Source organism: Notolepis coatsorum, assembly GCF_963971535.1.
Source record: "Notolepis coatsorum genome assembly, chromosome: 1".
Classification (NCBI taxonomy): domain Eukaryota; kingdom Metazoa; phylum Chordata; class Actinopteri; order Aulopiformes; family Paralepididae; genus Notolepis; species Notolepis coatsorum.
This window is the reverse complement of record NC_140165.1, coordinates 88,900,475-88,926,483: the sequence shown is the minus strand read 5'-3', so window position 1 is coordinate 88,926,483 and position 26,009 is coordinate 88,900,475. Positions and strand designations below refer to the sequence as shown.

The following is a 26,009-nucleotide window of genomic DNA, read 5'->3' as shown; positions in this document are numbered from 1 at the left end:
TGATTCTCGGGCGTTTGTTATTCCAGACAAACTTAGATACCATCGATTGTACCTTGCGCCAGTGGTCTATTGGAGGGGGCAGGGGGAGCATTGAGCTAATAAAATTTATCCTAGGCAGGATGTTCATTTTGATTATGGAAGCCCGGGCTTGTAAGGAGTTAGGAAGGGACGACCATCTGTCTAGATCCTGGCGTATTTTATCATAAGTACCCGTGAAGTTGTACTTAGTAGTTTGGTTCAGCGTGGGGAATATCTCTATGCCCAGGTATTTAAAATGTTCTACTATGGGGATATCAGCTGGTAGTCGTACCGCCTTGGCCAGTTCATTAAGAGGTAGGCAGGCTGATTTGTTCCAGTTAATCTTAAAACCTGACAATTTACCAAAGTCGTCGATTATCCTCAATAATTTTGTGGCCGACCGGGAGGGGTCGTCCATGAAAATCAGCAGGTCATCCGCATAGAGAGCAATTTTGTGTGGAGTATTGTTGACCATTATGGGGACGATGTCCTCCGATTGCCTAATAAATTGGGCCAAAGGTTCGAGGGAAAGCGCGAACAGTCCCGGGCTCAGAGGGCAACCCTGTCTAGAAGATCTGGAGACTGGAAAGAGTGTGGAACAGTTTTTGCCTGTCAGTATCATCGCAGACGGCGAGGCATACAGGACTTTAATCATATGAATAAAACTCTTTCCAAGACCCATGACCTCAAGTACCTTCCACAGGTATGACCACTCAAGTCTGTCAAACGCCTTCATGGCATCCAAAGACAGAACTGTGGATGGAGTTGTATTGTCTTTACTGTTATCGATTACATGCAACAGCCTCCTAAGATTATCTGCAGCCAGACGCCCCGGGATAAAACCAGTTTGATCGCAGTGTACCAATACAGACATAAATCTCTGCAGGCGACGGGCCAGCACCTTGGCAAACACCTTTAAATCGGCCCTGAGAAGACTCAAGGGTCTATAGCTACCACAATCATTGGGATCTTTGTCCTTTTTGAGAAGTAAAGAAATCAACGCCATATTGACATCTCTTGAGAACTCCCCTTGTTCGATAGCGTAATTGATCATATCGAGCATCAATGGACCCAGTTGGTCCCAGAAAGCTAAATACACTTCGGGTGGAATACCATCCCAGCCTGGCGCCTTACCCCTCTGCATTTCAACAATAGTCTCCCTCAATTCTACGAGAGTAATCGGTCTCCCCAGTTCCTTGGCCTCTTCCTCAGAAATGTGGGGTATCTCAAGCCCGCCAATGAACGATTCAAATCTAGAGTCATCCAGATTACCCTCTGAGCTATATAACTGTGAGTAGAACTCTTTAAAAGTGTCATTGATCTTTTTCGAATCAGTAGTGACTGCACCCTGGCTCGTCCTAATCGAGGGGATATCTGAGAAATGATCATTTGAGCGTATTTTCATTGCCAATAGATGGCTAGGTCTGGAGCCGTGAAAATAGTAATTTTGTCTTGTCCTATGTATCAAAAACTCAGACTGTTGTTTAAGTATGGAGTTTATTTCTTTTTTGACTATCTTACGTTGTGTGTTTAGTCGTTCATTATAGTCAGTTTGCAAGGATGCGTATAGGTCCGCATATAATGATTCCAGTCCTTCTAGCTTTTTTGACCGGGATTTTCGCAAATTGGAGGCAAATAGTGTGACATGACCCCTGATGAATCCTTTCAATGCGTTCCACAGGACCCTAGGGTCTTCTACTTTGCCAACGTTGATCTGCAAAAATTCAGCTAGTTTACTCCTGAACTCAGAACAGAAGTCATCGTTCTTTAGCAAGGTCGAATTAAAACGCCATCTGGGAGCTCTTGCGGAGAGCCTGCCAAAGGTTGCCGTAAGGAAAATCCCCTTGTGGTCTGAGAGAGCCAAGGGAACCAATGAGACATCGAAACTATCAAACATATTAGGGGACGCGAATGCATAGTCAATTCGAGAGAAGCTTTTGTGTCTGGCTGACAGGTGAGAGTAATCTCTGAGGGTGGGGTTGCATATGCGCCAGAGGTCTGTGAGCCCCGTGTCTTTGGCCCACATCCTGAGGGCCTTAGAGGCCCGTTTCTGGTCGCTCGTTTCAGAGGGCCCGGACCTATCCATCTCCGCATCCCAGCACGCATTAAAATCGCCACCCACAATGAGAGCGTATCCATTAAGTTCCAACATATTCTTCGTGATTGTATTATAGAACGCTGAATCAAATGTGTTAGGAGCATACAATGCTATTATAGCCATCTTCCTATGCAAGAATTCAACTTTTGCTATAGTAATCCTTCCCTCCGTGTCCGACCATACATCCAAGATTTTGATATCAAGGTTACGTCTTGTAACTATGACTACTCCTTTCGTCTTATCATCGGCTGAGGATGAGGAGATAACGTGATATTGCCGATTTGCCAGTCTTGACACGTCACCTACCATTAAATGCGTCTCACTAAGGAGAGCAAGGTCAATATTTCTCCTCTTCAATAGCCAAAGGACACTGGCACGCTTGTGTGGGGCGTTAAGCCCTCCTGCGTTCCAAATTAAAATATTCAATTTAGCCATGGTCGAGCTTGTATAAGTGCGTAGAGAACATACCCGTGCAGCCAGGCTGAGTACAGAGGTGCCGATCCCGGCGGGCCCGGACGGCCAATCCCAGGAGTTCAGAGGAGGAACACTTACACATATATAAGACAACAGTACATAGAACACATAAAAATACCACCCCAGCTACAGCCCCCCCTCCTTCTACTCTAAACCCTAACCCACCCGTCCTACTATAAGTTCCTCTATACCCACTCTCCAATCCCCACCCTATGCCCCATCCACTGAGGATGGTCATCTTCCTATCACTTCCCACTAGAGACATGGATCAATAAGACGCTTCCCACTCCCACCCCCCTCTAGATAAACCCCTGAGTAAACCCCCACTAGTCCAATAAACACAAATAATAATAAAATAAAATTCAATAAAGATATCGGTCGAAAACCACCTGAGCCCTGGCCCCAACATGAGACAACCATAATGGTAAAAATAGCCATTATTAAATAATAACTCCGCATCAACCTGCAGCCCTCTATTTCCGAATCTGCGCTTCAACATCACATTGTTATAGCCCAAAAAGGTATAGGAAAATTCAAAACAAAATTAAATTAAAGCATCCCAGCCGATAGTCTAAGGCAGGTTCGGGTCACAGGTTAATTGTGCAAAATTGTGTGAACAGTGTCAATTAAACAATGACAAAAAAAAAGGAGGAAGGGAAAAAAAAAGTTTATGGTCAAAGTGCACCCCTTTAGCCGTCCCTCTGATCAGGCACAACGGCTGAAATGACCTAACCTATGTAAGAATAGAATTAAACACAATCATTCATTAATCAATCCGGGGATGGTAATAGGCAACACCTGACACCACCTGTCATCATACATTGTTTCAATAAAGATATCGGTCGGAGCAGTTAGTCCAAGGTAGGATCGAATCACAGTTAAATTGCTCATTCAAATGCCCTTAAAACAGCGACACTAATTATTATATAATTACTCAGCATCAACCCTGTAACCAACTACCTTGGAGTCTGCATATTAATGTCGCAACGTTATAGTATAAGTGGATCACGGAAAATTCAAAACACATTTAGGGCAGATTAGCAGTTAGTCCAAGGTAGGATCGGATCACAGTTAAATTGCTCATTCAAATGCCATTAAAACAGCGACAATAATTATTATATAATTACTCAGTATCAACCTGTAACCATCTACCTTGGAGTCTGCATATTAATGTATCAACGTTATAGCATAAGTGCCTCACGGAAAATTCAAAACAAAATTAAGGCGAGTCAGCGGTTAGTCCAAGGTAGAACCGGATCACATTTAAATCGCGCATATAGATGACATAAAAACAGCGACAATAGGAAAGAAAAAATAAAGGAAGAGAGGGTAATGGCTAGAGTGCAAGCCATATAACCATATAGCCATGAAGTGCAAGCCATACCCGACCCAACCTGTTATCAAATATTGTATATGCATATTCAACCGACCTTGGCATCTACTTTGGATCACCAAAGCTCAAAACAACCTGGATATAAAAATAAAAAGCATACCAGAAGTTAGTTAGGGACTCGGTCACTCTTGAACTGTGCAAACCAATGTCCCTTTGAACAGCAACAGCAACCAAAATACGTAACCATTAACGAATGTCTCAGCGCAGACCATAGTCGAAGCCCGTTGGTTAGCCCGAGGCTATCGCGTAAGCTAGTGACGAATCCGGATAGCACGTTAGCCTACTATGTACATTGTTCAGCTAGCTCGTTAGCTTCCAAAGAGGCGATACACAAGTACGACCATGAGGTCAGCTTTAGCAAGTAACAGAAGTCATTGGGAAGCCCCGCTAGTTGGATGGGCAGAGGACAGTTAGCATGTCTGGGCATGACAGCAAGTGTTTGTGAATAGTCGACCTAATCAATGTATATAGGCCCAAACCGCCAAGTCACTCACCCTCCATAGATATCAAGCAACAGACTCGGGTGTCTCCGCGAGATATTCCTTCGCTTTAGCCAACGACCAAAACAAACGCTGACCACCGACCTTCTCCAACACAGATAGTTTCGCGGGAGCGAATAACGTGGGCCTCAGGCCTAGTTTCCATAGCTTAGTCAGGACCACCTTGTACTCGGCTCTCTGAGCTTGAACCTCCGGTGTAAAGTCCTCGAAAATGGCCACTTTGTGATCGCCAAGCCTCAGAGTACCCCTTCTGGTACGAGCCGACCGCATGATGATTTCTCTCTGTTGGAGTCTGTTCAGCTTGACTATGATGGGCCTCGGTTCTTTGTTCACGCCGGGAGAAAACCTGCCCGCTCTGTAGGCCGACTCACAGATAGGAGGCGAGGGGAGGACGTCCGTCCCTAGTATCTTCTGCAGCAGTTCGGGCATGGTCTCAGAGAGACGGCCTTCACCGCTGGTCTCCGGTACTCCAACAATCCTGACGTTGTGGCGTCTATCCCGGGACTGCATCTCCTCCATCGCCGACTGTAGTTTGTTGACTTCAGCCTGCCTAGCCAGCAGGGCGGATTCAAGACCCGCCATCTTCTCACACTGTGATGATACCTCCGTCGTTAGCATGGCTAGTTCGTTAGCATTAGCCGATGAGGCAGCGTGAATCGTCTCCATCTTGTCTGTCAGCGGGACTACCGCCAGCCGTATTTCTTCTGATATCTCACGACGGAGGCTGATACAGAAATCCGCCAACACTTTCTTCTGTGCTTCAGCGATGCGTGCCTCAGAGTCTGCGTGTACTTTCTTCTGTGCTTCAGCGATGCGTGTCTCAGAGTCTGCGTGTAGCTTGGTCATGACCAAGAGCACAGCTTCGCTTAACTCCCCGACAGCGGGAGACGGTGCGGCCATGCTCGGCGGTGTCGGTGTCGTGCCTAATTCTTTCATGGCTCTGGTTTCCACCCCCGCCATCGTAGAAAGTCGAAAAAAGTTGATGAATGTATACTAAACACGACGACCTAGCAAACAGATAAAAAACAAATAAAAATAAAATAAAGACTAATGGGGAGAAACGTATATTCAGCACGGTAGAAGGGAGCTCATGTGAAACACGTCTACTCCATGATCGCTCAGCTCCGCCCCCCCGCCAAGGCTAGCTATTAAACTATCGATATGAATCGAAAATCTGGGACCCTGATGTAAACAAGAGAAACGTCTTTCTCTGGTCTGCATCCCCTTAACAATTGTGTGTATTGAGCCGTACTGTATTGTACCCATTCTGCAATCTGTTAATAAAGTTCTCATTCATTCATTCATTCATTCAAACATAGACGATATTGAACAAGCCATAATCCACGTATTTTCAATCCGAGAGAGCTGCAGTAGTTAAATCAATGAGCCATCGACATAGTCAGTGTGGTAAGTAACGTTATTATTGCATCCAAGATTGATACACGGCTGGCTAGGCAGTTGGTAGTCATAGTCTTGTGTTATAAAATAAATAAACAATCAGCAATGTCTCGCTTCATGAATGGCCAGCAGTAGTACTGCTCCTAAAAAAAACTATTTACAAACGTTAACGTTAAGCACAGAGAGAGAGAGAGAGAGAGAGACTCACTGTTTAGTTGAAACGTCCAGGGCAGGAGAGCTTGATAAACGTGTATAATCCGCCATATAGCTTGTTAGCCAAGTGTTAGCTGAGCTCGTTAGCACAACACTCAACAAGTACATTCCTTTGTCCATTTCCGCTCGAACAGACTGCAAACTACCTGGCGTTCTATCGCCATGCTCTAAGACAAACTCTAACCTTAACCAACTTTGAAAGAGTGCCTAAGCTTAACAGTCTAAAGAACTTGCAGTCACGGCATGGCGGGGCACGCTCTAACTAGACAAACAACCTAGACCAACCTAGGAACCAAGCTAGAAGCTAGAATTGGAACATTAGAAATTGGATTCGGCCAATCAGAGATCGTCTCTGTGAAATTCTGCCATGGAAAAAAATACTGGCGTCGGCCAATCAGAGAGCGTCTCCGCGAAATGCGGCTATGGAAATTCTTCACGGAAGTTCACGCTGCTGCCTAGACCGCTTCAAATCGCGCTCGGATTCCAACATAATAGTCATATTTCAACGCACAACGCCGTATGCACTGATTGGCTGTGACGGAGACAGCGATCAAACTGTGACGCGCACTCAGAGCGCTATCGCTTCTAGCCCGGGCGAGAAATACGAAAAAATAAAAAAAAACGTCACTTCCTGCTCATGAAAACGATGTTTTTTTAATTTAGATAATAACGTTATATTGTGCATTGGAAATACAAACATACTTAAAATGAGTAAATATTATTCATTTTAAACATGTTTATATTATTTATAGGGCTATAAAACACAAAAACTAAAAAGTTTTATTGTCGTCTTCTCTGATTTAACAGCAGCTGGCCAGCAGGTGGGTCGGCGCCCTTGCGCCCCTAGTGGCGAGCCGCCACTGATAATAGGTCTGATTGTGTAACGAATCGATTCCACGTCGCGCTGTGAGAGAGAGAAGGAGAGAGGGAGAGATCTGCCTGTGTTTGGAGACGGGCGAGTTTTGTTTCTAACTTTTCTATTTATATTGCGTTTCAAGTTGTGAATTAGAGTCTAGACTATACTTTATTTGACTGGTTGTGTGTTGTTGTAGTAACAGCTGAGCGACTCGTTCATAAGAGCCGATTCATTGCCGTGAGCGTGAGTCGAATCGCTCACGTCTTGCCATGAGTCTTGCGTGGTACAGTACTGTACTGTACATGTTTGCAAAATATTTGGTATAGCGCCCCTAGTGGCGAAGTACCCACCGGCCGCCACTGGGTTAAGGTTAGAGTTTGTCTTAGAGAATGGCAATAGACAGCCTATTTCCGCGCTGCAGCTCTCTCGCGCTGCAGCGGTCACATGGGCGTAGTGGCCAATCAGAGAAACGCTAAACACAAGTTGGTTGCCGAAAATATTCACGCGGTCCGTCCTCCTATATCTCCCTCCGGGTAGCGTGAACACTCACGCCTCCCCTCCGGTGTGGCGAACCTCGTTCCCAGCTTTATCTCGAGGGGGAAACAAGTGACCACACCCTATAGCTAGACAGAGCGACGGTCGCCTCCATGGTGTGTGGTGTGGGGGGCGCGTCTATACTTTCCGTAGCCGCATTTCTGGCAGACGCTCTCTGATTGGCCACTGTTGCCCAATCGCGTGACAAGCTGTGTCTTTGCCCATTTCCGCATCGAACAGCCTGCAAACTACCTGCCGTTCTATCGCCATGCTCTAAGACAAACTCTAACCTTAACCAACTTCGAAAGAGTGCCTAAGCTTAACCAGTGTAGAAACAGGCGTCGGCCAATCAGAGAGCGGCGTGCAGGCCATAGATAGGTGGCGTTATTTTTTTTCCTAGCCGCATTTCTCGGAAACGCTCTCTGATTGGCCGACGCCTGTTTCTACACTGGTTAAGCTTAGGTTTGATTGATTGAAAAGTGTAACAGATTGCAGAATGGGTACAGTACAGTACAGTACAGCTCAATACATACAATTGGCAAGGGGATGCAGACCAGAGAAAGACTTTCATCTTGTTTACATCAGGGTCCCCCATTTTCAATTCATCATAACATATATGACACACACGACATACAGATAGACAGTACTGCTACATCTATACATTTATGACATACCAGATTTGCAAATACAGTACTGTTTGTGATACAAAAAGTGTCCAGAAAAAGAGTTGTATACATTTGACGTAGAAAGAGGCAGGGGAGGAAACTAACTTTTTGGCTTACCAGCTAACTGGCGAGTATCTGATTTTTTTTACCAGCCAAACAGATTTTTTACCAGACAAAAAAAATCGCTAATTGTGATAATTACTTCTTTGTATGTCAAGCCGCGTCAATGTTGTGTATGCATCTGGGTAGGCACACTGTGCCTTTAAGACAGCACGGTGGTCTTACGACAGTGCTGTGAAGTACCGTCATTGATTGATTGATTGATTGAAAACTTTATTAACAGATTGCAGAATGGGTACAATACAGTACAGCTCAATACACACAATTGTTAAGGGGATGCAGACCAGAGAAAGACTTTCGTCTTGTTTACATCAGGGTCCCCCATTTTCAATTCATCAGGACATATATGACATACATGACATACAGATAGTCAGTACTGCTACATCTATACATTTATGACATACCAGATTTGCAAATACAGTACTGTTTGTGATACAGAAGGAGTCAGGAAAAGGGAGTATATACATTTGACATAGAAACTGTACATTGGAGGAGGTTGGGTGGGGGGGGTTGGGTACACTGGGATATTGACAACCATACTGGGTAATCTACATTGGAGGTGGTTGGGGGGGGGGGGGGGGGGGCACACTGTATAAACAAGCAAAACTGTACATTGGGGGGGGGGGGGGGGGAGACACTGTACAAACAAACAAAATTGTACATTGGACTATTGACAAAACCATACTAGGTAAATGACTGTACATTGGAGGGGGTTGGGTTAGGATATTTACAGGGGCCAGTGTTGAATTGCAGTCTCCCGTAGGTGTCCCTTGAGAGAGGTTTTGAAAGTGGGTAGTGATCCACATTCCTTTACAGCTTTGGGTAGGGCGTTCCACATTGATGTGGCATAATTGCGAAACGTGTTTAGTCCCTTATTTGAGCCGAATCTGGGTTTAACATGATTTGTGGAGCTCCCTCTGGTGTTGTGATCGTGGTATTCACTGACCTTTGGGAAGTATTTTGACATGTACATGGGTACCTTGGTCGTGTAGTGTATCTTGTAGACCAGGCCCATTGCAAGTTGCTGTACTCTGTCGTCTACTCTAAGCCATCCTAGGTTGTCAAAGTGGGCAGGGGTGAGGTGGGTTCTAGGAGTAAGGTCAAGCAGTAGTCTGACCAGTTTGTTTTGAGATGTTTGTAATTTTGTTTTTAGCGCCTTTGAGGTGCTTTGGTACCATGAGGTGCAAGCATAGTCGTAGTACCCCTGAATGAGTGCTCCTGCCAGAGTCTTCAGGGTATTCTTGTTTACCAGAGAGGAGATCCGGTACAAGAATCGAGTTCGTTGGTTGACTTTTTTTATTACATTGGATGCCATTTTGTCACAGGAGAGATTAGCCTCTAGGATGGAACCCAGGTAGGTAATTTCATCTTTCCTTGTGACAATATTGTCACCCACTGTAACTGAGAAGCCGTCGGTCTTGCTGAGTTTGTTATTTGAACCGAAGAGAATGGACTCTGTTTTGCCCATGTGTAATGATAGTTTGTTATCAGCGAGCCATATGCAGATTCTGCCTAGTTCCGAGCTGAGGGTTTTTTCAACCTGTAACTTGTTCTTGTCAGAGACCAGCAGGGCTGAGTCGTCCGCAAACAGGAACAAGTTGCAGTCACAAGCTGACGACATGTCATTTGCATAAATTAGGAACAGTAGCGGTCCTAGTATGCTTCCTTGTGGAACACCACAGCTCACTGTGAGGGGGGGGGATAGGGTACCGTTTACCTCCACCATCTGTTCCCTCCCCTCAAGGTAGGATTGCATCCAGCTCACTGATAGACTATCAAAACCAATTGCTTTTAGCTTGTCAATCAGAATGGAGTGATTGACCGTGTCAAAGGCCTTTTGTAGGTCCAGCATGACCATGCCGCAGTATTTGCCTGCGTCCACCTCTTGTTTGATGTGGTCATTCAAATAGAGAAGGCATGTGTCAGTGGAGTGGGATGTTCTGAAGCCAGATTGGAATTCGTAGATTCGATTTTTTTCCGCTAGGTACTTTTCGACCTGTTCGTAGACTATTTTTTCCATGACTTTCGAGATGGAGGTGAGAATAGAAACAGGGCGGTAGTTGCCTGGGTCTAATTTGCTGCCCTTTTTGTGCAGAGGGGTCACCCTCGCAATTTTGAAGTCCTTGGGGACGTGTCCCTGTTTTATGGAGAGGTTTATAATGTGTGTGATGATTGGGGTGATGGCGGCTGCTGAGTCTCTGAGGAATTTGGAGGGGATGTTAGGTTGGAGGGCGCTCAGTTTATTGAGTACCTCATCTGTTGTTACCATTTCCAGCTTGAAGTCGTCCTTGCGGACCCCTAGGTTTTTGTAGTAAGCTACTATGTGTTCTACCCCATAAAGCCCTGAGTGGGAGGGTAGTTTGTTTACCAGTGTTGTGGCTATGTTTGTGAAGAAAATGTTTAAGTAATTGGCTACATCCAGCTTGTCTGTGATGAGCGTGTTGTCCGTTTTTATGTTTATGTTTGAGAATCTGGTTTTAAGTTTTTTACTGCATCCTAGTTGATTATTGAGTAATTTCCAAAGTTCACGTGTTGTGGTAACGTCAGTTGGGTTGGTGTGCTGTTGACGTTGTGCACAGTGCACTGGTTGAGCTTAGCTAGCCCCTTTCGTGACTGCGATGTGCAAGCCAGGGGCTTTTGAGCATGAAATAAAATGTCTAACCTTACGTCGTAGTCCGGTGCTTTTTTGGAAACATTATAGTCATAACAGATATACACCTAGCTGGCTGCTTTGAGCACACGGGGCTAACGTTAGCTAGCAAGCAGCTATCTAAAACACTAACTAGAAGCTAACCACTGTATACAGTTCCAGTAGACAACATTACACCTCTGTGATTTAAATGTGTCCTTAGTAACTTATACTCGATGGTTGTACTAGGGTTGGATGCAGTTCCCCGTTGGTCAGTCTGTCTGTTTTCCATATTCTGCTGTGTTTAACGTTATCTGTTTGCGAGTGCTCCTGATGGCTAGCCTAGTAGTACCGCGGGACTTTTATTATTATATGTCCGCGGGTTGGCCAGTACTGCGCAAACGTTTATTAAACATTATATGTCCGCGGGTGGTCTTGTGCAGTGCTCTCGTGGCACTGTCAACTAAAGCGAACACTCAGAAGACACGCACCGTTTTCCAGTGCAGTGATTGCAGAATGTTTTATTTTTTTGTATACTCGCCAGACTGGCGAGTGGTCTTCATGAATCACTCGCCAAACGTAAAAAATACTCTCATTTGGGGAGTAAAGTGGCCTAATTTCCTCCCCTGATTGGAGGAGGCACTCTTTCGAAGTTGGTTGATTGATTGAAAAGTTTATTAACAGATTGCAGAATGGGTACAGTACAGTACAGCTCTATACATACAATTGTTAAGGGGATGCAGACCAGAGAAAGACTTTCGTCTTGTTTACATCAGGGTCCCCCATTTTCAATTCATCATAACATATATGACATACATGACATACAGATAGACAGTACTGCTACATCTATACATTTATGACATATCAGATTTGCAAATACAGTACTGTTTGTGATACAAAAGTGTCCAGAAAAGGAGTGTATATACATTTGGCGTAGAAACTGTACATTGGCATTAAGGTTAGAGTTTGTCTTAGACAATAGTGTCTAATAGACTAGACTAGAGCATGGCGATAGAACGCCAGGTAGTTTGCAGGCTGTTCGACGCGGAAATGGGCAAAGACACAGCTCCTCACGCGATTGGGCAAACATGTCAGTGGCCAATCAGAGAGCGTCTCCGAGAAATGCGGCTAGGAAAAAAGATAACGCCAGTCGCCAGACGATTGTCGTTGAGCGACAGACGATCGCATCGCCAGGCGACGTCGGTCGGCCGCCGCCCGCCGTGTGCGGACCACTTTACCCCTAATAAAGATCAGCTCTAAGTGTAATTATAAAAGAGCAAGAGGAGAAATACGCTTCTGATGTGAACAACCATTCTACTGCTTGCTTCATTTGTATTAGCTTAGTTTATTGTTTGAATTGAAGTATTACAATTATTTTTTGGGGGAAAAAACGTGTGCTTCTTATGGAGAGTTCTTTTATTTTGGAAAAAGTCCCACCGGAAATCTTATTGTTGGTGTCTCTACTCGCTAGCGGAACAGTGTGTCTTGAGAGACGACGCCATAGCATTACAGATCATTTAGAAAACGTTTGGTCAAAAGCCTGCATTAAACGCCTAACTAACATGACGCCCACCACTCGTTCCTGTAATTATGACGACTAATCTATCGTGGGATCAAAGTTGTGATAATCGACCTAGCAGGATATGTCTACCTGTTCTGACTCCTGAGTAAGTTGTATTTCTTATTTATCAACGATGGAGTGCATATACTGATTTGACAAATGCTCAGCTATCATGTGAATGTTTTACCTTAGTTCATTTAAAATCACAGAACAACACGGATATTTATAGCACGACAATTATTCAAAACCATAACATATTAGGCGTGTTCGAGATTGATTTTGGCTCGCCTCGAAAATAGACGAGAGTAGCCGAGTGCAGCCGGGGGAGGAGTCAGAACGTCGGACACTTCCGATTTCACGAGAGCCTCTCGCCCGCATGGCAGATACGCTTTCATGTCACCACACACTAGGGCAGTGTTTCTCATAGTGGGGTGCGCGCCACCCAGGGGGGGGCGCAGAGGCATGAAAGGGCCTTGAGATTTATATAAAAAAAAAACACCCTTTTTCTTTTTTTCTTTTTTTTTTATTACAGAAAATTATCACTAAAGTGCTATCTGTTGCAGCTGCACTGTTCTCCATGAAAATACAATTTCTCAAAATCTGAAAATCATTATTTAATAAAACACAGAAAAGGATCACCAAGTTACTCTGGATAAAAAAACCTTTACAGACAACATTGAGACAAAGCTTCCTGACACATCTCCATCCAAACTCTTGGAAGAACTCTTTGAAATCTCATCTGATACCACCTAGAGCTAGTTTCAGAGTGTGGTGCTGAGTACCAAGTATCTCATCTCATGGCCCACCAAGTATCTCATGATGCAGCAGTTAAGGTGTTGATACCATTCAGCACCACATACAGTATCTGTGTGAAGCTGGCTTTTCATCCATGACAGCTCTGAAAACAAAATATAGGGCCAATTTGAAAGGTCACGATATTGGTGTTATTTCAATACATTTAAACATGGCCCATTTCATGACTATTTTGTTGGGGCGAGGGGGGGGGGGCCCAAAATATTTTGGTCCGCCAAAGGGGGGCCAGACAGAAAAAGTTTGAGAAGCACTGCACTAGGGTGACGTGACCAGGTGTCCCCCTTTTGGTTGTACTGTCCCACCATTTGAGACTGCGTCCCACATATTGAGAGGATGTCCCTCTTTTCGAAGAAAAAAAAATATATCGAACACAAGACATTCCTGTCAAGTGATAAAGTTTGAATATTTAAAACAGATGTTAGGTGGTAACAAGCCGGCTGCCAGTGCCAAGATGAATGTGGAGAGATATAATTCTGTATTTAATTTGTATTTATTTTTATTTAACCTTTATCTATTTGGTGAAGACGAGTTATTCTAATAAAAAAATGTACATTATCTATCTGTCCCACTTTGTCCCACCAAAATCTTACTGTTGTCCTGCTTTTGGACTTTTTGCATCTGGTCACCCACACATTACACACCTGTACAGCCAGTGATGGGCAAGCTACTTGGAAAATGTAGTAAGCTACACTACAAGTTACTCTCGATTAAATATAGCTCAACTACAATGGAAGCTATCCCCAGAGAAATGTAGCAAGCTACACTTAGTACAAGAACATGGCAAAAATAGCTAACTACATCGGCACTACTTTTTATTTATTTATTTTACTTCATGATCAGGTTTCCACCAAACAAATAGGCAGGCAAAAAAAAGTTCAGTTTGATTGTTTATTATAAAACTGAAACAAGCCCTCCAACTATGCTATGTATGGAAAGTATAGACGCACGCGGGACGCGTGAATACTTTGGGCAGCCGAAGAGTGCTTCCGCGTTCGAGTTTTGCGCTCTGATTGGCCAGGTCATGTGACATGTGCGCCAATCGTGGGACAGCAAGTTCTGCGCCTATTTCCGGGTCGAACAGCCTGCAAACTACCTGCCATTCTATCGCCATGCTCTAAGACAAACTCTAACCTTAACCAACTTCGAAAGAGTGCCTAAGCTTAACCGTCAGAATCAGGGCAGGCGTTCTATCGCCATGCTCTAAGACAAACTCTAACCTTAACCGACTTCGAACGAGTGCCTAAGCCTAACCAGTGTAGAAACTTGCGGTCCCACGATTGGGCGTACGCCGTACGCGTCACATGACCAGAAATTACCTGGCCAATCAGAGACGCGGAAACACTCTTCGGCTGCCCAAAGTATTCAGGCACGCGGGACCCGTACTGTAATAAAGTTTTCAATCAATCAAATGTCTCATAACTCCCTGGCTGTCACGTGGCTAGTGACTGACAACTTTCCTGAGCCAATAGGCGCTTTGCGCGACCATAGCAAGTCGCTTCCCAGCCGGGAGCAGCCGGGTGAGAGGTACTGTGGAGCCTCGCTCTGAAGGCTGTGCGTGGCTCGGCCCTGCGAGAGTTCCGCGCCTCGTCAGATTTTCAGAGCAAGTCGGACAACATTCTAACCGTCATGCAACGCGCTTGGCGAGGCCGTAGTCAAACCTGCACAGATCTGCGTCCGCCTAGCCAATCTCGAACACGCCTATAATTTGATACACAACAGTGTCTATGGACCTTTCTAACCGATCCCCCAACAGAAGACTGGTGTCGTTTGGCTCCGCCCACTTGTCGCTCGAACGCTTTCAAAATGGCGGCGAAACGGCCGAGATATTTTCGGTTTGTGGTCTATGGTTTGTGGTCTATGGTTTGTGGGCCCAAGTCTTCACATGAGACAAGGACAGAGATCTTCCATTGAGCTAGCCTATATAAAGGGACTCGAAGCAGTTCTTAACAGTGCTATCTATCTAGATAGTTTAAAGTTTAGTATTTATTTATATATTATTTATTTGAAATAGTAGGGGTGCACCGATATATCGGTCGGGTATCGGTATCGGCCGATAAGTGCCTTGTTGACTGCTATCGGCCTATCGGCCGATAAGCTCAAATGTGCCGATAGCAGTCGCCGATAAATAACCATCAATTTGTGTAGTGTCAAAAGGCAAAAAAAAAAAAAGTTCACTCGCGACCTACCTGCACAACGCCCGCCGTCCCCCACACACACACACAAGCTACTGCATCAAAGTTACTTTATGATTAACGAGGCATTCGTTTTGTGGCATTAACGTTATATAGTTAGTGTTACACGGACAATAACATCAGCATATTATTATTACCCATAGCAGCAAGGCATTACTCCGAGTCCGTTCATTAGCTACCGGGAGATGCAAGACTAACGTTACTGGTGAAAATGTGATTTGCGTTGGAATACTCCTTTGCCAACTTGCTGTACTTTGCTTGCAGGTCTGCAGCCATTATTGCTGGATTATGAATAGCCCCAACTTTAGCCAAGGTAACGTTATGGCTAAACCTTTAACAATAGTTAACGCTAGCTTTCGGTTAGCTGTTCAATGCTATTAATAACACAACTCCCCGTCAACACCCTCTCTCGGGAAGATGGCATTTAAGAAAGTATCTGCTGTTAAAATGACACAAACATTCGTTTTGTGGCATTAACGTTATATAGTTAGTGTTACACGTTCAATAACAAGCATATTATTTACCAGAAGATAGCAGTAAACAAGGCATTACTCCATTAGTCCGTTCATAGCTGAGTTCCATTCCGTTGCTCATTCCGTACCAAACTACCCATTCTGCAATCTGTTAATAAAGTTTTCAACCAGACAAATGTATAGAAAGGCTTTGTTTTATTATAACATTTGTTGCAGTAAAATCATTGTCTCATTTGGTCATGCTGTGGAGCGCTGGTCGGCGGGCCGGGCAGCTAACGTTGTGCTCTCGCAAACAGAACAATGGCGGCATGCCCGAAAGTAGAAAATTAATAAACGCTTGCCGATTGGTGGTAAGGACAGCAGGAGTTGGGTGCTAGCTGTAACTGAGGGGTACAATTCCCTGACTGTATTACTAGATATGATACTTACTACCACTACCTTTGTACTTAATATTCGGCCACCCAGTACTCGGCATAAATATATTATGATGAACACTGTCACGTAGATGAAACGGATCCAACACAAATGTACGAATTAGAAATAGGTCTTTATTTCTACACAGCGATGGTGTGTAGAGCAAGCACTTAATCAAATCAATCACATTTATGAATGGGAATTAGTATGCACTTTTATGGCAAGAGTATTCGTCGGTATATCAATAGAGAATGTCCAATCTCTGAAGGCGCAGGTGGTACATATACGACCTGGAATAGTTAAGGAATAACAGCAATGATACTTTAATGATTATAGACTGGATACACTAGGGGGGGTTAATCCGGTCGCTTGTAAGCCGACAGGAGTAGGAAGGGGGGGGGGGGGGTAGAGTCCGGCTGCCTCATCCGGCCAAGGGTATCCCAGGTGAACCCACTGTAGTGCCGTTCAATGCGCCGGCGATCCTTGGACCGCAGATGAAAGCAGATGGACTCTTTGTGGGCCGGCGTCCTCCGGTCCACGGAGGAGAGACGTGAAGCGACCTCGTCTTGCAGAGCGTCTCCTCACCTTGCGTCCTCTCCAGGGGGGGGGTTCCAACACACGGCAGTGTCGGGGGTCTTTATCCATGGAATAATCAACGTATACAAAGCATAATCCGTGCCTGGGAAGGCGGGCTGTCGTCGGTAGAATAATCCGGTATACAGGTCCACTCGCTCGTCGGCTCTGGGGCTCCTCGGGTGCAATCTCACATGGGGTCGATCATCCTGGATAAACAGCCAGTTTTCTGCCCGAAACGATGGGGTGCTGACTACGGTAGTATTCTCACCGCACGAAGCACTATATATTAACAGACTATTATTAGCTTAATAGACTACGTCCAACTCGACGATATAGTGCCAAATATGACTATTCAAATATTAATATACACGATGTCTCAATACCGATGGTAGGCCGAACTTGGCCTTACTCCCACACGTGGCGTCGCGGGGAGGCTTTACGTCTGTGACTCTATTGGAGGGTAAGAAACTGGACTGAAAAGGAAGTCCTACTTTAGTAGCGCAGTATATATACGCACTATGAACAAATAGTCCCATTAGTGGTGCGGTAGCCAGATTCCTACGCGGAACTAGGACTTGTTCGTACATGTTGAGCGGTACGTTTGAACTGGGTCTGGGGGGTATGGCAGCCTGGCACCAAGGTCTCGACCAATAGTAGAATGGAGACTATTATGGGATGTTCAGTAGGCTAGAATGGATATTCAATGCATATTGTACAAGGAATATACAAGGGATATCAGGGAATATTAGAGAATATACAAATACAATTAAATATATATATATAATAAATATATATATTCGGTTTAATCTGGCCCTTCACAACAGCCACCCCCTGATTGGTCCCAGACCTAATCAGTTAAGCAGAGACAGATTAATCGCGTTGTCTATTTACACATAAGGGTTTGCTGTAGGGGTCAGTCAACTTCACAAAGTCATAGGGTTATAGGGTCATGGTCATCATCGATTGTGTCTGGGAGTCGGGGCAGTTCTATGAGCCTCGCCACGGGACGGGAGTAAGTGCGACCCTGGACAAGCACTTCAGCTGCTCGGACCTTGCCGTCGGCACCGGTGATCACTTTGCTTACGCGGCCGGCCGGCCACATAGCTCTGGGCAGTGATTGATCAATAATCATGACGACTGTTCCTTCTGTCAAATTGTCTCTCTCCTTTACCCACTTCTGGCGGGTCTGTAGAGACGGTAGGTAGTGCAGTAGGAAACTGCTCCAAAACTTGTCGGCTAATACTTGGCTATACCTCCACATTCGTCGGCCGTTCGCTTCTTCAGGCCGGTACATTGTCTGGGGTAATGCAGGATCTAGCCGCCCCATCAGGAGTGTGTTGGGGTCTGCGGAGATAACAGTGCTCAATCCACAGAACACAGGCTTCTTATTCTCAGCCTCCTCCTGACTGGCTTCCCTCGGGATAGGCGTGGGCCACTCTCCTTCCGGGAGCTTTAGGAATGCTGGGCCGTCACTGTAGACATTGCGACGGGTGAGGTCATCCAGGGGCATCCCCCGGGTGATGACGTCAGCTGGGTTCTGTTTTGTATCAACGTAGCGCCACTCTGTTTCTCCGGTTAACTCTTCGGTTAAGTCTTGAATCTCGGTGACTCTGACTCCCACGAAGACTTTGTACTTGCAGGAGTCCGATTGGATCCAGGCGAGTACTGTCGTGGAATCTGACCACAGGATTGTTCTAGACACCGGTATGGTGAGCTCACGTTGGATGAGCGTGGCTAGGTGCGCTCCGGCTAGGGCTGCGCAGAGCTCTAGACGTGGGATAGATTGTTGCTTGCGTGGGGCTATTCTCGAGCGGGCGAGGACAAATGCTGTGTAGATCTCTCCCCCCTTTTCTTGGGCCCGCAAGTAGGCTACTGATCCGTATGCGACCTCTGAGGCGTCACTGAAGACGTGTAAGTCCATTTTACATGTCTCTGGCCTCACCGTGGGTGGGAAGTAGCTTCGGCGCATATTAACGCCTGGGAGTGAGTGGAGCTCCATCTCCCACTCTCTCCAGGTGGATGCAAGTTGTGCGGGAATGGGGTCGTCCCAGCCCTGGTCCTTGTCCCACAATGCTCGTACAATCATTTTTGCCCTGGTGGTGTACGGTAGAATACATCCTAGCGGGTCATATTGTCGGGCGAGTGTGGTGTACACACTCCGTCTGGTGGTCGGCGCCGCCGCCGGCCTTCCCTGCGCCGTAGTCAGGGGCTTGTGTCTGTAGTGAAGCGAATCTGTTTTGAATCGCCACACCAATCCCAGGGTCATCTCCTGGGCTTCTCCCGGGATTGTAGCCATCCAGGTCTCGCTGCTGGCTGCCTTGTCCTCGGAGGAGAGGCTGCGCAGTACTTGCGGATCGCTGCTGGCCCACTGCCTGAGATCAAAGCCGCCTTTGATCAATGAGGCGCAGAGTTTAATCAGGAGAGCCTCGGCTTCTTCCTGGGTTGAAAGGCTTTGTAGACAGTTGTCTACGTAGAAGCTGTTCTTTACGCTGTGTCGGACCTCTTCGTCCGCTGCTGGGTCCTCTGCTACATGTTTCTGTAGTGCAAATGTAGCACAGCAGGGGCTGCACGTCGTTCCGAAGGGGAGGACTTCCCATTGGTAGATGGCTGGGTGCTCATCTCCTGGCTTCTCTCTCCATAGGAACCGCAACAGGGGCTTGTCCTCCTCTACTAATCTCACCTGCAGGAACATTCCTTTAATGTCCCCGCTGATGGCCACCTTTTCCTGGCGGAAGCGGAGTAGAACGCCGAGTAGGGAGGGGCCGAGTGTGGGACCGGGCAGTAACTCTTTATTCAGATTTTGGGATCCGATCTGGTAGCTGCAGTTAAATACTAGGGGTGCACCGATATATCGGTCGGGTATCGGTATCGGCCGATAAGTGCCTTGTTGACTGCTATCGGCCTATCGGCCGATAAGCTCAAATGTGCCGATAGCAGTCGCCGATAAATACCCATCAATTTGTGTAGCGTCAAAAGGCAAAAAAAAAAATTCACTCGCGACCTACCTGCACAACGCCTGCCGTCCCCCACACACACACACACAATCTACTGCATCAAAGTAACTACTTATGATTAACAAGGCATTCGTTTTGTGGCATTAGCGTTATATAGTTAGTGTTACACGGACAATAACATCAGCATATTATTATTACCCATAGCAGCAAGGCATTACTCCGAGTCCGTTCATTAGCTCGGTTCCATTCCGTTGCTCATTCCGTACCCAACTACACATTCTGCAATCTGTTAATAAAGTTTTCAACCAGACAAATGTATAGAAAGGCTTTGTTTTATTATAACATTTGTTGCAGTAAAATCATTATGTCTCATTTGGTCATGCGTGGAGCGCCGGTCGGCGGGCCGGGCAGCTAACGTAGCTACGTTATTAGCTATTAGATGCAAGACTAACGTTACTGGTGAAAATGTGATTTGCGTTGGAATACTCCTTTGTCAACTTGCTGTACTTTGCTTGCATGTCTGCAGTCATTATTGCTGCATTAAGAATAGCCCCAACTTTAGCCAAGGTAACGTTATGGCTAAACCTTTAACAATAGTTAACGCTAGCTTTCGGTTAGCTGTTCAATGCTATTATAACACAACTCCCCGTCAACACCCTCTCTCGGGAAGATGGCATTTAAGAAAGTATCTGCTGTTAAAATGAAGTGTTACACGTTCAATAACAAGCATATTATTTACCCGAAGATAGCAGTAAACAAGGCATTACTCCGTTAGCCCGTTCATAGCTCGGTTCCATTCCGTTGCTCATTCCGTACCCAACTACACATTCTGCAATCTGTTAATAAAGTTTTCAACCAGACAAATGTATAGAAAGGCTTTGTTTTATTATAACATTTGTTGCAGTAAAATCATTATGTCTCATTTGGTCATGCGTGGAGCGCCGGTCGGCGGGCCGGGAGCTACGTTAAGTGTGTTCTGCAGTGCTCTCGCATTCGCAAACAGAACAATGGCGGCATGCCCGGAAGTAGAAAAATTTATAAACGCTTGCCGATTGGTGGACAGCAGGAGGTGGGTGCTAGCGGTGTGGCGTAATTGGCCGAATCGACTGTCAATCAAAATGGTTCCATTGCATTGGTTGAAAGCTCTGGTTGAGAGAATAGTATCCCGCTGCAGGCCGCAAGAATGGTTCCATTGCATTGGTTGAAAGCTCTGGTTGAGAAAATAGTATCCCTCTGCAGGCCGCAAGACGATACTGGGAGAGAGATAGTGATACCATAAACATATTTCTTGACGTTTCCTTTTTTTAAGTAAGTAAAGAGGCCTACAAATACAAACATACACATACAAATATACAGTAGTTTAATTAAAAAAAAAAAATAATTTAATTTTTTTTTTTTTTTTTACAAATACTTATATACAAATATCGGTATCGGTATCGGTATCGGCCGATAGTGTTAGTTGAACAATCGGTATCGGTATCGGCGGCCAATTTTCATATCGGTGCATCCCTATTAAATACTATGCGGTCTTTACCGTTGTGATGGACCTTGTGGTGAGGCACGTACCACGATTCAGTGGTCTGGTCAGCCTCTTTAATGTCCATCTTTGTGACGTGTCCCGCTGTGATGAGCTTCTCAATCTCAGCGCGGTATACACTCTCTTGGGCGGGGTTCTTGGCTAAGCGCCGCTCCGTGTTCAGCAGGTACCGTTCTGTGGCGTCTGTCTTGGCGTGGAAAGTAGGCATTCCTTCTCGCCGCAGGAGTGGCGTGGCGTATCTCAACACGCCGTTGACCGGGACTCTCTTGGTCCCTGTCTCGAAGAGGTGAATGGCGTAAATGTCATCTTTAGAGCGAATGTCTTTCTTTCCGTTCTTAAAGGGCATTTGTTCCAAGGTCCATAACCGCTCTACGTGTTGCAGGAGTGCGGTTTCTCCCTCCGTGACTCGGGAGTGGAGACATCTAGTGGCTGTACTTCGGTTGAGAGATTTGGCGAGCGGGCCTTGGAGAGTCCATCCCAAACGGGTCTCGACTGCTGCAGGACAGCCTCGGGGTCCGGTATGAACCCGGTCTATCGGGACAATGAGGTCTGCATGGTCGGAGCCTATCAACAGGGTCGGCATAGCATTGTCTATGAGCGGGATCGGTAACTTGCGCAGATGTGCATATTTCTCCATCAGCTTGGCGACGGGGTATGTGTACCGCGACAGTCCTATTTCTTGGCTGGTGAAAGCGTCTGTAATCTGGTACCGTCGCTCAGGCTGGCCGCTTGCTGCGATAGAGAATGAGACATTCTCGCCCTTTATCGTCTTCAAATCTCGTCTTGTCCGAATTGTCATTTGGGTTTCGCTTCCCCGCAGCCCTAGCTGGGCCGCAGCGGAGGCGAGCAGAAGGGTCTTCTCTGACCCGTCATCGAGGACGGCGTAAGTGTCCAGGACTTTATTCTGGTAGCTTAGTGTCACACGCACTACTTTTAGGAGTACTCGGGCTCCACTGCTGCTGGCGGGATCGATGTACATGACGCTCGCTTTGCTGCTGGATGGTGCGGGTGAAGGGCGCCGTCTGTTACTGTCGTGAAGTATGTCCAGATGGGCTCCATCGCACTTGGTGCACCTTTTCTTTAAGCGGCATTCGGCTGCCATGTGTGAGCGCGCACAGCGAAAACAGCGCTTGTTGGACTTTATCCATTGACTTGCTTCCTCCGCGTTCAGCTTGGGGAAGGAGTCACATTGCGCTAGCCAGTGTTCTTTCTCACAGTAGGGGCACACTATCTTCCACTTCTCCGTTCTGGAGGGGGTACTGTGGCTCCTGCTGCTCGGTACTGACTCCGATTGGTGCATCACAGTCACCGATCTTCTTCCATCATTTAGTCGTCTGGTTCCTTCTCTGGAGCCAGGGGTGCTCCGTCCGAATGTATCTAGCCGTAGGCTGCTGACTTCTCTCGCCAGGAAGTCTGCTAGATCGAGGAGGTTCGGTTCGGGGCCATTCGGGTCTCGGTGGTCTCTCTGCCGCCTAAAACGCTCCTGTCGAGCGGGCGGCAGCTTCTCCAAGATCCTTTCCACATTTGAGTTGGCGTAAAGTTCATGCCTCCCCTTCTCTCTCTGCGCTCCCAACATCCCTACCAGGGACTGCACTCTGATGGACAGGTCGTCCAGTGCTCGATTGTCTATTGCTGGGGGTAAGCGGTCGATGTGTCGGATCTCCTGGATCACGTAATCCCATATGCGCCCATACCTCTGGTCCAATGCTACCAGCGCTGCTGTGTATGGGGTGGTGGAAGTCGCGTAGGCGAGCGCTATATTATGTGCGCGGGGTACCTTTAAGTGCTTCAGTAGGATGGCGTATTTATGGCGTTCATCCAATACATCCACCAACATGGTCTCCAGACACATGCGGAGTTCTCTATACTGGGCCCGGTTCTCTTGGGTGAAGTCGGGTACCATAGGCGTGCCAACGTATGACGCTGACTGTGGATACATCGGCGAGCGTTGGGGGAGAGGCCTCCTAGGCGAGTCTCCTCCCGCTCCTTGGTATGGGCTGGTACCGGCAGTGTACCATGGCCCGCTTGTCCAGGTGCTGTTCCTCGGTGCGGGTCGTGCGTCGTGCTCACCCGTGTATAGAGTCGGGGGTCTGTAGCGCAGCTCCGCGGGAGTATAGCCTGGGCTGTACCGGACCTCCTGGTCCGGTAGAGTACTGTGCTGTCGTCGGGCGTGGTTCTCCTCCTCTTCCTCTTCGTCTTCAGTTAGGTCATCCAGTGCTTGTAGTCTCTGGTTTAGCCTCCACAGGATATGCTGCTCCTTCCCGGTTGCTAGGTCTCGCTTGGACCGGTGGGGGGAGGTGGTCTGTGGGGGGTATAGACCTCGTCTGTTGGTCAAGTTCAGGGTTGTTTACTCGGCTAGGGGATGCCGCCCTGGAGGTGTGTCTAGACGAGTTCCTGGAGCCTCTGGCGGAGGGAGAGGGTGTTGTCCGTCTGATCAGCTGTTCTATTAGTTGCGCTTGCTGTCTGTCGCGCTCTGCGTCCCGTAGAGCACCAGCAGCTGCTCGCTGGCTGTCTGCTCGGTCTCGGGCCACATTCTCTTCCCTCTGAATGCGTCTTATTTCTAGACGTATATGCTCTTCTTCGCTCCGCTGCTGGATCTGCAGTCGGTCGCGTTCAGCAGCGGCGTTCAGGCTGATGAGGAAGGCCTGCTGTAGGGTCCTCTCTGCCTCGCTGGGAGAAGGCGGTTGTATAGGGGAGCCTTCCCTCGGGGTACTCCTTGCGGAGCCTTGGAGCTCTATCTCCACGGTGCTCTCCCCGTCTTCTTCCGTGCCGAGTTCTCTCTCGGTAGCGTTGTATTCCTCCCGGGACTCATCGGGGACTACTTCTTCAGTACTGGCGGGGTGTGAAGTCATGTCTGGTTCCCACTGGTCCCCACCGTGAACTTGGTCAGTTACATTAGAACCCGTAGGGGCCTCTATGGTCGGGGTAGTCTGGGCGTTGGGGTTAGACATACTTTTACTTTCTAGTTTTACCGCGTTTACTGTTAGTAGAAGACTAGGTTGTTGACTGACAGCGTAAGCCTCTAAGTACTGAGGGAGCCGTCGTTCGCGCTGCGGGCGTTGGTTAGGAGGATCGTTTCGTGGAGTGTTCATCATAGGCCATTTCAATATTAATAACACTATATTAATATTACACTGATTACCATCCGGCTCGAAGGACCAATTGTAACTGAGGGGTACAATTCCCTGACTGTATTACTAGATATGATACTTACTACCACTACCTTTGTACTTAATATTCGGCCACCCAGTACTCGGCATAAATATATTATGATGAACACTGTCACGTAGATGAAACGGATCCAACACAAATGTACGAATTAGAAATAGGTCTTTATTTCTACACAGCGATGGTGTGTAGAGCAAGCACTTAATCAAATCAATCACATTTATGAATGGGAATTAGTATGCACTTTTATGGCAAGAGTATTCGTCGGTATATCAATAGAGAATGTCCAATCTCTGAAGGCGCAGGTGGTACATATACGACCTGGAATAGTTAAGGAATAACAGCAATGATACTTTAATGATTATAGACTGGATACACTAGGGGGGGTTAATCCGGTCGCTTGTAAGCCGACAGGAGTAGGAAGGGGGGGGGGGTAGAGTCCGGCTGCCTCATCCGGCCAAGGGTATCCCAGGTGAACCCACTGTAGTGCCGTTCAATGCGCCGGCGATCCTTGGACCGCAGATGAAAGCAGATGGACTCTTTGTGGGCCGGCGTCCTCCGGTCCACGGAGGAGAGACGTGAAGCGACCTCGTCTTGCAGAGCGTCTCCTCACCTTGCGTCCTCTCCAGGGGGGGAGTTCCAACACACGGCAGTGTCGGGGGTCTTTATCCATGGAATAATCAACGTATACAAAGCATAATCCGTGCCTGGGAAGGCAGGCTGTCGTCGGTAGAATAATCCGGTATACAGGTCCACTCGCTCGTCGGCTCTGGGGCTCCTCGGGTGCAATCTCACATGGGGTCGATCATCCTGGATAAACAGCCAGTTTTCTGCCCGAAACGATGGGGTGCTGACTACGGTAGTATTCTCACCGCACGAAGCACTATATATTAACAGACTATTATTAGCTTAATAGACTACGTCCAACTCGACGATATAGTGCCAAATATGACTATTCAAATATTAATATACACGATGTCTCAATACCGATGGTAGGCCGAACTTGGCCTTACTCCCACACGTGGCGTCGCGGGGAGGCTTTACGTCTGTGACTCTATTGGAGGGTAAGAAACTGGACTGAAAAGGAAGTCCTACTTTAGTAGCGCAGTATATATACGCACTATGAACAAATAGTCCCATTAGTGGTGCGGTAGCCAGATTCCTACGCGGAACTAGGACTTGTTCGTACATGTTGAGCGGTACGTTTGAACTGGGTCTGGGGGGTATGGCAGCCTGGCACCAAGGTCTCGACCAATAGTAGAATGGAGACTATTATGGGATGTTCAGTAGGCTAGAATGGATATTCAATGCATATTGTACAAGGAATATACAAGGGATATCAGGGAATATTAGAGAATATACAAATACAATTAAATATATATATATAATAAATATATATATTCGGTTTAATCTGGCCCTTCAC

General features: G+C 46.7%; 1 protein-coding gene across 1 annotated transcript in view; it reads left to right on the top strand.

The window, feature by feature from the left end:
• Window positions 1-12,390: 12,390 nt before the first annotated feature.
• LOC311240102 (uncharacterized protein) overlaps window positions 12,391-26,009 on the top strand; it is a 50,879-nt gene continuing 37,260 nt past the window's right edge. Inside the window, exon 1 of the mRNA XM_084328629.1 lies at window positions 12,391-12,565. The gene's annotated coding sequence lies outside the window, so the exon portion shown is untranslated. The remainder of the gene's footprint in view (window positions 12,566-26,009) is intronic.